The 14,786-nt window shown below is 41.6% G+C and overlaps 1 protein-coding gene across 1 annotated transcript in view; it reads left to right on the forward strand.

Annotated features, from left to right (window-relative positions):
• The first annotated feature begins 8,229 nt into the window (after positions 1-8,229).
• LOC124121936 (SH3 domain-binding protein 2-like) overlaps positions 8,230-14,786 on the forward strand; it is a 46,702-nt gene continuing 40,145 nt past the window's right edge. Inside the window, exon 1 of the mRNA XM_046485072.2 lies at positions 8,230-8,410. The gene's annotated coding sequence lies outside the window, so the exon portion shown is untranslated. The remainder of the gene's footprint in view (positions 8,411-14,786) is intronic.

Genomic DNA, 14,786 nt, shown 5'->3' on the forward strand with positions numbered 1-14,786 from the left:
GATTCAAGATATTCAAGATAGTCTTGTTTAGTTAACTGTAAGTGTGACTTATCGTGTTGAAACGCATGGTCAACGCCGACGTTTTTGTGAAGGGCGATTAAGGTAATACCGTAATGATATTAAATGTCCTGGGGTGGTTTGACAGCGGCCTTTATAGGGCTTAATAGGACTGCCAGGTTGTGTCTCATAGTGCCTTGCGTTTTTTCTGATAAAGAAAGGGTTTAAGGTAAGGTTTTGACAGGTTAATCGGCTCTAACATTTTAGGCCCGTTTCACAGAGAAATCTTAGCACTACGGTTATCGCATTGCTGTGGTAAATATAAATGACGATCGTCACAGTATTGAAATTTCTCAGTTGAAAGAGGCCTGGATGTCGGACCCCCTCGACTTAATCCGTTCCCTTTATTATAACTACGGGTTTCAATCGTCGCCACTCGGCCTGTCTCGGAAATAATGTGATTGACATGAGTCCCGATGATAAGCTTGGTTCTGTCTCCACATGTCACAGTCTTCATCGCACATACTGATAGAGCATGGAACCAGTTCACTTCTGTAGCAATGTAACCCAAATTGAAGATTTTCTTTGACAAGTGCCGTTTGTATTTGAACAAAATCGCCGGTGAAAGAAAAAACATACATAAAGTGGACTGATCATATGTCGATGTTAAATCAACCACATATAAACTTCGACACAACCGGCGTTTTATTATTGATTATAATGAAAGCATATTATGGAGTTATTACTTTGGGTAAATGTTTTGAAAAAACCCATTTTGAGACAATCAAGATACACGTAATGCTAAGAATCTGCTGAGACAACGCTGCAATCACGGGTTTGTTGTTTTACGCTGCAGTCAGAAATATTCTCGGTCAAAGACGGCGGTCTGTAAAGTTTGGGTCTGGCAAACAAGTGGTTGATACCATGAGCATCGCCCCAATTTAAAGGGGTACGACGAGAAGCAATGAATAAAGTCAACAACCCGTCAATGCGATCCATAATCGTCGGTTATTTGCATCTTTCCGAGGCAAGGGAGTTAACTGACTATGAAAGTCCAGTCTCCACCCTTGCCGAACTAGACTGTAATTTCGATCGTCCCTCCTATTGACCAATCATATCACTTACATTTGGAGCCGTCAACGTTCGCAGGGGTCAAGCTGATGTGGTAGACCTGGAGCCCTTAATGTCCGCAGTGGTCAAGGTGGTGGGGTAGGCCTGGAGCCCTTAATGTCCGCAGTGGTCAAGCTGGTGGGGTAAGCCTGCAGCCCTCAATGTCCGCAAGGGTCAAGCCCGGGAGATACGCCTGGAGCCCTCAACGTTCACAGGGACCAAATTGGTGGGGTAGAACTGGAGCCTCAGAGGACGCAGGAGTCAAAAAGGTTGGGTGGGCCTGGAGCCCTCAGCGCTCGCAAGGGTCAAGCTGATCACACATCTTCTTTCTAACCGTCATCGTTTGCATTGTCGCTGTTTACACATGCTGCCATGACAGACAGCGTTCACCCAGGTTATCGACTGGCAATGTGAAAAAGTTCAGCTTGTTTAGGAATAGGGAGTGAGGGAACAGGGATGAAACTTAGAACAGTGTTTCAATTATCACGGTGTGTCAGTTCAATGTGGGAGGGACGCCCAAGAGATAGATAGCCACCATTAGAGCCCAACGGAGTCCAAGTGTAGTGCTGACAAATCGGGACAATCGGGATGTATCGCGGATTCGCGCTCGCGATCAACGGATACTGCCACGGGTAAGGGATGCAACCCTGCCATGTGCATTAGAGGAAAGCCCAAATTGAGACAGGCCTTACATTGTTACGGGTATGGTGCTGACGCACGTAGAAACACAATCAGGGCGAACCCGGGATAATAGGCTTCTTGCGTGTTTCCATCATCATCATCATCATCATCATCATCATCATCATCATCATCATCATTATTATTTCCAAAAAGACAAAGAGATTGGGCACAAGTGCAACACTTATTACCGCCTTCTCCCTATATACAGTAAAACATAATAGTGCATAATGGAAATTAACAATTTTTTGTATGTATGTAGAGGCTTTTGTCCTCCAAGATTATCGATAGCTGTCAGTAATGTCTCCCTAAAATCATCATATAAGGTATATTCGAAGAAGAAATGGAATGAATTCCACAATGAGCCAGTTAATTTGTTAGTCGCCACTGGTTTCAATGTTGTTGCTTGAAGATTGTAACTCAAATCATCTGGCTACAACATGACTTCCGTCCGACAGGCGAGGAGGGGACGTGGCAACACAGAGGTGACGTCAAAACCGTATACCCCTCGTCATCAGCCAACAACGAATACATCCTACCACCGTGTTGATCATTTACCGCAATTTGAAAACAAATACATGTGAAGCGTTTCTCGTCATCTTGAAAGTTGAGTCCCATGGCACCGTGTCGCAAAACCATTCAGTCACGGTCTAGTGACCGCACCACTTCACTTTCTCTTAATTGTCCGGCTTCCGTCACCATTCGGCAAAGTCCGGAGGACGCCGTACTCCGATGTCTTCACATTTATTGTTAGAGGATTGGTGACTCGTAAATTGTATTCTCTATCGGTTTCATTGCGTACTTTTATCATCTATTGATTAGATATATTTTATCTCACATATGTATGCAAACTTATTCCTGTATTGAAAGTGCTTTTGTAAATTTGATTTTCACTGAGTAGCGCGATCATTTTTTGTGGCTTTAGTGGTACCGTTGAATAGCTTCAGGGCTTTGGTTCAGTACCTACATCTTGCGTGCTGGCATAGTACTCGGGTTTTGGTAGAACAAACTTTGGTTACCTCACCAGGCTATTGCATTCCCACGACTGACCAGGACAAGTTGGCCTGACTGACGTCCGCGCTCACGGGTTAAAACCCTTAGCAAAAGGCTGGTTGGCTGGTTTGTTGTTTTACGCCGCACTCAACAATATCCCAGCTATATGACGGCGGTCTGTAAGTAATCGAGTCTGGACAGGACAATCCAGTGATTGACATCATGAGCATCGATCCAGGCAATTAGGATCGATCACATGCTTCAACCAAATCAGCGAGCCTGACCGCCCGATCCCAATAGTAGCCTCTTACGAGTAGCATAGTCGCCATTTACGGCAAGCACGGGTTGCTGAAGACCTTTTCTAACCCGGATCTTCACGGGTCCCTTAGCAAAAGGATGTGTCTTTACCCCCAGGTATCGCTAGGCCGTTCATGGGTCGTGTTGCTAATGGCGTGGTCAAGTCAAAACTTACGTTTCGTTAGTAAGTGGTTATGGGGCAATTTTATTTCTCTGGCCCTGACTTACTCTGGTGATATTGAGCTAAACGTAATAGCTAGGCTTTCATATTTCGGTCCCCATTTTTCTGGTATTCCGCGGATAACCAACCTTCCCGTGATTATCTAGTTTAGGTCAAGTATCTATTTGCTATTGGGAGTCAAGTTACTCTTTTGGTCAAGTACCTTTCTTAATGATAATGAGTCTAGATACTCCGTAGGTCAAGTACCTTTCTTAATGATAATGAGTCTAGATACTCCGTAGGTCAAGTACCTTTCTTAATGATAATGAGTCTAGATACTCCGTAGGTCAAGACCCTTGTATTTTTGTGAAGTCTAGTGTTACCTTAGCAGTCTTCAGTCAAAAAGTTTGCTATGAAGGCGTTTTTCGTCTATTTTATTGTTCAAAAGACTTATTGTAGGGATAGGCCCTCTGTGTTTATTTCCCGCTATTTAACCCAGTCGAGGTTATTCACACATTAGAGTGTTGAGTTAATTAACTCTCAGGTGTTAATTGGTCGCAGCCGACTTAATTGGCTGTCTATGCATCTTGCCAATTATCTTGTCAAGGTGTCAAAGATTTAACTATTCTCCTTTTTATAACTGTTATACAGTTGCTCAGCTAATCAGCTTGTATATTTGCTCATTTCAGCGCACATTGAGTTATTTATCCTTCATATTGTCGTCTATTGATACAATTAGCTGATAGTAATAAAACTGTGGAATTTTACCACGTTTTCAATTATTGCTTTATTCTTGTTTAATGGTACCCTGGTCTCAGGAACACAGCTCCGTGAAATTCCAGACGACAAATGGTTTGTTTAGGCTCTTAGCATCAGGTACTTCTAAAATCAGTGTTCTACATATATACGCATGTCTAACAGTAAACATACCTCAGATTACTTCATTTGTATGTTATGCTTCTCCAAACATTACATGCAATTACATAACTATCCACCTTGCTGTCATGCGTCACTGAGTCGAACACTGAGATCAGACATACAAACGCTACGGATTGTTTAGAATTTTACATGCACTCCCTGCTGTGTCGAACTGACGCAAACAGGCCCTAAACCGGCCATGGAGTCACAATTAAAGTTTTTAAATTTGATTTAGTGAGTGTTAAGCGGCTGATCCCAATGTTGTACTAGCGGATCATTTTTGAAGAGTCAAAACCTCCATGGGAAGGCTTTATTCGGGGATGGGAAATTTCCATAGCGAACTGAAACGTGTTTGACAGGTTGTGTCACATATGTGACGTTGGAAAGACCCAACTTATACAGATGCTATCAAGTGAAAATATATCTCATAAGCGTGGTCGTTATATATAAAAATCGCGCCAGATTATTTACATACATGTTGCAGTTCGTAAATCATCAAAGGGTGGAAGCTAGTGTGTGGAACATACTGTTATACAGTAGCAGTGTTAGTAAATACGTGTAGTGTTGTCCATGTAAATTGTAAAGAGGTTCTAATGCCTATGACTTAGTCATTCGGGCTACTATATCCGTATACTCAACTGAATAAATAACTAATCTATGAAACCACCGCGAAGATGGGCAGATACATATTTCATATTAAGTCCGAGGACTCCTTTGACCTTAACATGAAATGACTTAAATTGTACATTACCTAATGTACTTAAATGTAGTTTCTTTTCCTTGTGTTTGTTTTAACAATTTTCAATCTCATTAAAGTCAGATCTAAGTTCTCGCTGCCGCTAAACAAAGATCTGAGGACATCCCATTACGGATCATGTCAGAATAACCTTTCTCGAACCTTGACCTCCCACAGAAACGACTGACAAGAAGTCGACATCAGCCAATGAGAAAGCAGCTTTCTCGAGCTTTACGGCACTCGTTTCAACCTGGCGACTTCCATTTCAGACTACGCTTGAAAAATATGTTGACACAGTTCTCGATTAAATTTTGAAAACTGAACAAACGAACATTCCGGAATGTCTTATATATGGTTGCGGTTGCATGGCTGTGCTTCCCACGTACTGTGCAACGCCTCTTCCGTTCAAATGTTTCTCTAACGGAAGCGAGAGATAGACAATAACTTTGACGGAATCAGTCGTACAGGCCGTAACTGTCGTTCGAGGTTGCATGATTAGAAAGCACATTCCGACTGTCACTTTCATGATCTGGTAAGCGACACTCTGATCGGATGAAAGGTCGTTCTGACGTGACCCCAAATGGCATGTCCTCAGACCTTTGTTTAGCAGTAGCGAGAACTAAGTGCTAATCATTCTAGTTCAAATCCATAGATGCATGACGTAAAATATATTGAAAATCAACAGCGAAATCAACATATAAAATGACAGTCATACAGCATCCGATCTCGGCATGACAGTTGCCCGAATTGAGGTGGGGTAGCAAATACAAGCTTTCAACGAAATAGACAAAGGGCACACATCTAAAATCTCTCAAGTTCATTGGCACGTCACGTTAATAGCGTGGACGACCACCCACTTCTACAAGACACGCAAAAGCTTTCCGACGCACAGGAACGGTCAGTCGTCTGATGACGTCACGTTTTTGTCGGTTGAAGATGTGGTCGCTGTCTAACACGACGCACGACGGTCCATGGCATCCCAGAGGTGTTCTATCGGGGACATGTTTGGGGAGCGTGCATGCCACGGCAACACGTTGAAGTTCTGGCGTGGTCATGCTGATACAGGACACCGAGTCGCAGCTGTTGTAGAAATGTCTGGACAATCGGACGAAGAATGTCATTCAAGTAACGATGACCAGTGGTGTTCTCTCCTGCCCACGAATTCCTCCTCACATCATTACAGCCCCTCCACCACGCGGCGCGACCTCCTGAACGCAATACGTCGCCGTTCGTTATCTCCTTCGGCGGTAAACCCGCTGTCTTCCAACAACTCTGAACAGACAGAACCGGCTTTCATCAGTGAAGACAAGGTTCTGCCAGTCACGTAACTGCCAACGAGTCACCTGGCCCCTGTCTGTCGACAAACTATATGCCCTAAGGCATTTGTCGCTGATGACGTCACTGTCAAGAATCGATTCCGGAGATGCAAAGTATGCAAGTACCGGTCTTCATTTGGCGTAGTTACTCTGGGTATGCCTGTTCTTGGTCTGTCTGATGTCTCTCTGGTGTGTCTTTAACGATGCATCAGGTTAGTTACGGGGGCAGTCAAAAGTTCCAGCACTGTGGGCATTGGTTATACTTCACCTATATCATCCCCTTGACCCGTTCGCGTTGTTCCGGTGTCAGTCGTGTCATTTCCGTGGTGTTTTTGTGTATTAGTTTTTGAATGTGTGACATGCCGTCCGTATCATATATACATATATATCCTTACTGCATGTGTAGCAGCCCAGGCAGCACCTGTTTTTCCCTTTTTCTACAAAAAAAAACAACAACAAAAACGTGCCGTGGACGTGTATCACTTTCTGCATGGAGCATTGTTGTGTTTGGACGATGTGTTTTAGTTTGAACTTGTGCTTTTAAATTTTTGCAATTTCAATTTTGTAAGTGGTAAAATTTCTTTTGGCCTTCAGTTTAAATAACGGAAATTTACGTTTGTGTATTGTTACCAAAATGGTATATTATTATTTTAATAGGAATTCTGCCTTCCGGCTGTTGGTAAGATAGAACACATTTTGTGCCGCATGACATTTTTGATTCTGTGAATCACAGATTCACTTCAAATCACTACACCTCTACACAAACGCAAAGGCACATTTGAAGTTAACCCAGCTTAAGAATCACCTGAATTTTTCAGACTATCACAATTACACGTCTCAAGCTTTGTCAGCTGAAACATAATTTTCTCATAGTAAGGTCAAAATATTACCATACATTTAACGAAAGCAAATATTTTTACCCCAAGGCTGTAGTATTTAGTTTATACAGTAAGATGTGCAGTTATGCATACTAAAGAGCAATCCAGTGAATTCACAACACATATCGCCATCCACCTTCACCACGGAACTATGCACCGGAACTATTCACCTTGCCTCTGACTAATTCCATGTCACGTTTGATGTTGTATACTTCAATGGGACTGGTGGCTTCGTAGGATGTCGCCAGTTTTGTTTGCCATATTGTTCGACATGTATTGACAAATGGGTTATGTTTAACTGTACTTTATTATTACCATATGTGACTCCAAGGCCAAGCACATATGTCTGGTCCTCTTATGTAACTGTACACAGTAACCTGGTTTGTTCGCGTTCAGTTTTCTGATCCAATATTTCAGCTTACAAAAAACAACACATGTTTAGCACCAGAAACACTATCTACAAAACAATTCATGACAATGTAATGGTTTAAACACGTTTCCCTCGAAAAATAAAACGTATCTGGTCTTATCTTAGTTTATGTACGCTGGCGCTGTGAGCGATTACCGGGATCCGGACTAACGGGATCCGGAATAAAAAGTTCTATATGAACGAGATCCGGAATAAGGAGGTCTAGATTAACGAGGTCCGGAATAAGGAGGTCTAGATTAATGTGGCCTGGAATAAGGAGTTCTAGATTAACGGGGCCCGGAATAAGGAGTTCTATATCCACGAGGTCCGGAATAAGGAGTTCTATATCCACGAGGTCCGGAATAAGGAGTTCTATATCCACGAGGTCCGGAATAAGGAGTTCTATATCCACGAGGTCCGGAATAAGGAGTTCTAAATTAATGGGGACAGGACTAACAGGGTCCGGTGACCTTGCCTGATGTCCCCAAAGTCGTATAGTGGAAATATTGCAGTACACGGCGAAGAATAATATGGTTGATTAGTCGAGGATAAATAATTATTTCTGTACTTTCCACCAGGCGATGTTCCACGTAATAGACAGATTATTTCTGTACTTCCTGTCACACAATGCATGACTAATTTATGACATTTTCATACAACAAAGTAGAAACATCCTAGCACTTCCGGTAGCTATTCGCGTCTGCCCAGTGGTACATGGGGTTCACTTGTCGAGCGACGTGCATGCACGTGTGTGTCACAAGTGTGGCTGCTTGTACTTGTCCAGAGTTAGTGCTACCCCACGTAGATGTCAAGAGGGCGTTTATGAACACCCACACAAACTCAAACTCCCAGCCGGCCGGTCCATCGTTTAACTTTTTTTGGCATGACGCGGCCAGAGCAACACCCTTGATTAAACACGTGAGTTTTCAATTCCGATGTTTTTCATATTACCGAAATATTACCGACGTATCGTTCAATCGAAATCCACACAAAATAGTGTAGTATTGACTTTCTAAAACTGTATTTGAAACCACAGACCAAATCGGTATATGGTCTCTCTTGAAACCGAACAGGCAGAATGACAGTGTCGCTCAGGGGTAGGTTAAAGTGATTTGATAGAGTTTTGTGTTGTCCCCACTGTATCGCTATAGTGTATTTTAGACCGTACCGTAATTCCGGTACCCCTGAACATTCGATGGGTGTCACATCAACAGATATTTCTGTCTCTCTGCAAACGTGTGACATGTATTGCAGATCTTCTTATATCTATCCTCTTCAAAGAAACCACTCGCAATAAAACATTGAGTAAGTGATAAAATAAAGTGATTATATAGTTTAAGTTCTAGTTACATTCATATTATTTCAATTACTTAAGAGTATGTGTTAAACGATGAAAGCCAATCAGTACCTTTCTCGGTACAGAACCGATGAGTGCCTGCACACGTGACTCAATAACGGGTGATAAAATATGCGATACTTTAATTGGCAATGCTAATGCTACTTTCTGTACAACTACATTATACTGTGCATGTATACAGGGCGTACCTATAATGACACTGCACAAATATTTACCATGTTGAACTTGTCGGGCGGGTGAATATATTGTTCGTGTTTGTGCACATACACCAATACGACTATTTTCAAAAACGCATGTGTGAGTTACCCCAAATGTGAAAGATTGATATACAGGGACGCTATTAATTTCACATATTCATGAAGCATATCAACTATTGTGCAGAGTGTAAAACACGGCTGGTCTGTTTCTATACAATGACGCCGATAAGCTTTAAGCGTTTGTGGGAATACGAGCTATAGCTTGAAAACGAGCATTTTTACTTTTTCTTTTCTTACACCATAATGTTATCATGAGGAAAAAAATGAATTACAAGTTCAATAGGGTTATTATTAAAATAATTCAGCCGCATTCTCGTTTACAAATCACACTCCCCTACCCTAACCGTGTATCTAATAACAACTGATACGCTAGCCTGGTTGACTTTGTGTCTGTATGTCTCAATAGACGAAACAATTCTTTGTCTGTTTAAAAATGCGAGGTCTATAAATACATCTGCCCGAGGCATGTGAGTTAACTGACTATAAAAGTTCCACCCTTGCCGAACTAGGCTGGTATTATGGGGTTACGTTTTGGCTGGACTAACGAGTCTATGCATAGTCCAATCACAATCGCGCAACGAAATCGAAATCCGGTTCGTAAACTGTCATGCAGATTTCGGTCGATTGCAGTATTTACAAAGCATGTGCACCGCCAACTCGTTGTCAACACACATTTTCCAAATGTTTCCATGTTTTTAATCAAGGTGCTCACGTGATCTGATGCACTTCGCGATGTAAGACCCGTTTTATCACAATATAGATCTTGATTATCGATCAGATCGTCTTGACTGGGCGCCACCATTTTGTTTGAAGCAAATGCAAGTGATACGAGGGATAAAATTTGATGTGTCCATAGGAGAGGCATAGAAGTGACATAACTCGTAATAGCCACTGGTGGCGCTACAGTCGAGTCCAGGAAGTACAGCCCATTTCGGCAAGGGTGGAAACTGGACTTTTAAAGTCAGTTAACTCCCTTGCCTCGGGAAGATGATTTAACTACGAATTGGTTTGTCCCGAAAGGGAAATATGTTGCGACTGTAACTTTTTACCCTGACCTGATGTGATACAGCTGCATGTCCTTAACAACTGATTTATATCAATATTACTGAACCAAACAAAACATGAAGAAATGGTCGCAATTTTCCCAAAACAAACACGAGTTGTTTTTTGTCGCTATTGTCCGTCCGTTGATGCTTTGATTATTCGTGACATTCTCAAGTTATTGAAGCAAACTCACTGAACCGTCACCAGCTCTCCTTTTCAATTCTATATTCTGAAATCACCACCGACAGTGGTACAAAAGCATAGGTCTAAAAATAAATAACATGATGAGGTTACGTTTTACATTTAGTTCGCACAGTAAGATGTAGAATTGCGACACTTTTAGGCATTTTGTAAACTTGGCAACATTTCTAGTGCACATAATTTTCTTGCACTCTGTAATACAGGTTATGTCGTTCATGAGTAGATGCAATATATTTAGATCTAGACTTTACAAAGGCGTTACATTTGAAATAATAGTGGAATTCGTCAGCAATAGCTACGCTGCATGCTCTTGTCTTTCTGACTCAACGACCTGTCCAATAATCCACACTAAGATGTCATATTTCTGAGTTCTGTCTTCCCGCGATTTTACATATGGTACAAAAGAACGGCGTCAAACTCACGCACAGCTATTGCGAAATCGGTCCACCGGACTCATCACAAACTCACCCTGTATGTCTGAAGAACATTCCGTTACTGAGCTGGCACACGCGTTTCAAACCAAGTTTTATCGTGCGTTTCAATTATGACTAGCTTAGACTCAATTGTATAATTACTCTCTTACTGTGTTCACATCCACAAAGAAGTACATGCGTACGTCGTTCTTATATATGCCAGTAATGAGATAACAAATAAATGATTAAATCCATATGAAACGGCAAAAAGTGCGAGCTGGACCGAGACTGATAATCGCAGCTGGCTGGTGTGAAAAGAAAATATGACAGAGACTTAAATAGGCCCGTCTATTCAAAGGGAAGTAACTCCGATTATCTCATGTAGCGAAGCGGTCAGATGAGATGACTTGCGATTGCCCTTCAGTGTTCGGGTTATATTGTCAGTTGGGTGTTGTCAATTGATTATATACTCATGAATGTGGGAACACTTAGCTTTAGAGACAGTAAAATGATATGCTATCACGGGTTTACACCAACGCTCATTGTTTAGTGAACGATATCAAATTAAAGTCGGAAAAAGAAACGTTCCAATTTTCATCCCAAAATTTAACATACACGTTCTAATTTGTCGATTTATATTGTGCTGTCTGCCCAAAATGTATTGTCAATGAAGTAGCCCCATCCCTGCATTTTGTAACCTTATGTTGTAATATCACTATTTCAAGACGTTAATTAGTCTTGCACCATGACTGTGGTATTTATATTTTTTAGTTATTTGTTTTCACTATAAGCCTAGGCAAGTCTAGATCAAACTAATCAAGTCTAGTTTGCTTGAATCCCCAACAGAAGTTGAAAGTTTCTTTCTATATTTTTGTATTATTTTAAAGACATGTTTTCATTGACTAAGTGTTAGTCGACCGTTACATCAGCTGTTTCGATAAGCAGTAGTTATTGTGATTTAAAACCTCTGACTGATAAATCTAGAATAGAGTATTTTTTCGAATTCAAGTTAGAATGTACTTTCGAAATCTTTAAAAATGACGAGACCAGGTTTATCTCCTTGTTAAAGTGACATTACATCTTACTCGTGATAGTAACGTCAATCTGGACAACTGGATTGAGGGGAGTAGTGTCCAGGTTAATGGGTTTTCACTGTAGTTATTAAACTGAATATTCCTACCCTGTGTACAAATATCTATGTTAGAACCACAAAACGATTTGTCTTTTCGGATACGAAACTTCCTATTTATAGGATAGCAGGAGCTGAGAAATGCCTACTTAGGAGAGGCTTGTTTGTTGTTTGTTATTAATTATTGTAATTACGGCGCCGAGTGCCCGGGGGTGAAAGAGGTGATACGACACTTCGCTTGTACAAGACCTGAAATGTCAGACTACCGCAGAAAACATGGGTGTATAACCTTTCAGCCTCCACGCACTGTGAGGCCAACGACAAGAAGACACTATCCACTCAACTCCGCGACCCCTGAACCTTCATAGTACAAGTACACGAGCAGATAAAGACGCTTATTTTTGCATCGGTTATATTTTACGTCCGATGCCTTGAGTACCCGGTTTTGTGTAGTTTTGCCCCGGTGAAATTTAGGGAGCAGAATATGCCTGGTTCAAAGTACTATTTTACTTTGTTTGTTTGTTTGTTTGTTGTTTAACGCCACACTCAGCAATATTCCAGCTATATGACGACGGTCTGTAAATAATCGAATCTGGACCGGACAATCCATTGCTTGACATTATCAGCATCGATCCACGTTAGTGCCTGACCACCGATCCCGCCCAAGTATGGGTTGCTGAAAACCTATTCTACCCCGGATCTTCTTACTTTGTAATGCTATTAATGACTGCTGGGTGATGTTGTACTGGTCGATATGGTGTATGTGGGATGCCGTATGTGGGAGTGTTGAATTAGGGGTGTTGTGTTGGGTGTGTGTTCTTTTAGAGCTTTTAATATATAGGATGATGTTGTTTTAGCGATATTAGAGTGCACGAGTTAGCTTCATAAACTAACTGCAATAAAGTATGTCAGATAGCTTTCACTACCATATATGGTGGAGGTGTTAAAAAAAACTACGGAAAAGCAAAAACATTATACACATAGGGGAAAAGATAATAGCGTGTGTTATTTGTGTAAAAGTATGTTTATGGCTTTTATGTATGAATGGATATACATTTTCCAAACACTGGTGTGAAACAGGGTTGTGTCCTTAGCCTAATGTTATTCATCTTCCTTATATATACCAGCTTGCTTGACTGTAGATGCCCAGTTGACGGTACACATGCCCCGCAAATCCCACAATCGACTGAAATCTGCACGACAGGCGCTATGTTCTTTATAACAACCCGTATGTCAATTTCTGGTCCGATGAATTATTATTTTACAGAGTAACGGCCCTTGCTTCGTGATTTTCAACTTAGTAAACAGGGTGTGCAATGGGGACAATCTTTCTCAGAAACAACTGAAGTTACAATAATGAAAGTTTGCATGCTTATCTAAGAGATACTTGTGAAGACTGAGTTCGAAAATATGTCCCATAAATTATTTTTTGAGAGAGTTATGGCCCTTGCTCCGTGCTTATCAACTTAGTGCATAGTGTGTGCAGATTTTCAGAAACTACTGAAGTTCGCTTATCTAAGAGCTTATGTGATTACATTAAGCGACCAAATTAAGGCTTAAAAGGACACTTTTTATAGTTAATATTCACTGCTATATAAAAAAAACAAAATTCTAATGTGCCCCACGACGGGGGATAGTGATAACGCTGTTTTCTTGTTTTTCATGTGAACAATTTACTTGCCTTTGTATGTGTTTTGGACACGCGAACACCTGGTGTTGTCACTATTTAAAAGTGATTTATAAGCACATGCTTATGATAGTTCGAATCGTACAACAGACACTTTCGTAGGATTATGGAAAAGGTTTGGTCACCCTTATTTAATGGAGGGCTATGGTATGAAGGAACGGTGCAATGGTGATTCTAATAAAAAGAAGGCTGCGAAAAGTTGAAATTAAACACTTTATAGACGAACTTTGGAATAACAAAACAATTGATTTCACTTGCCGAGGTCATTATTTTAAGGCAAGGACCCTAGGGACCGATCACTTCGTTTGTAGGTTTCTCGACACAAACTAGACCTTTTGGTGCTATAAGTATACTAGCCACATAAAGAAACTGTGCACGGAGAAAATATAGATATAAGGGCACACCGTCCATATATGAAAGATAGGTTTGAACACAGCAATTATTGGAGACATTCAAACGCTCATGCACGTGCCATGCGATATGACGTCATTGATGGGGGCCTATGGACGTGCAATGTGTTACTGCACGTGCATCCTGTGCAGCTGTACACAGCACGTGCAACTCAACATTCGCTGTCACTTTGGAAAGCATGATCTGTGGTCATTCAAAAATTCAAAACTTCTCAGGCGCAGACACAAGCATATCACAAGCAAATCATGCCAAGATTGACAGCTGCACAGCGTCATGAAGCCATTGGAATGATCCGAGCGGGAATGTGGCAACAACAGGTGGCAACACATTTCCAATGCCATCGTTACACGATATCGGCATTGGTGAGGCATTATCAGAACACAAATGACGTTGCCGACCACCCAAGTTCAGGACGTCCCCGAGGAACGACGCCAAGACAGGACAGATGGATTCGAGTTACACATCTCCGACACAGGTTCCAAACGGCAGTAACGACGTCCCAGACAATTCCTGGACTGCGCCGTATCCATCCCAACAATGTCAGGAATCGTTTACGTCAGTACGGGATTCGACCTTGACGCCCTGCCATACGTCCCATCCAGACACACCGTCATCGAGTCAACCGTCTAAGATGGTGTCGAAATCATGTTCGCCAACCTCGAATATGGTGGAGAAATGTTGTCTTTACAGATGAATCGAGGTTCAACATTTCCCACAGTGACGGGCGCCAACGTGTCTACCGGCGTTTGGGAGAACGTTATGCACGCAACTGTATTGTGGAGAGGAATCGTTTTG

Source organism: Haliotis rufescens, unplaced genomic scaffold (genome assembly GCF_023055435.1).
Source record: "Haliotis rufescens isolate VD_foot unplaced genomic scaffold, xgHalRufe1.0.p SCAF_54, whole genome shotgun sequence".
Classification (NCBI taxonomy): Eukaryota; Metazoa; Mollusca; class Gastropoda; order Lepetellida; family Haliotidae; genus Haliotis; species Haliotis rufescens.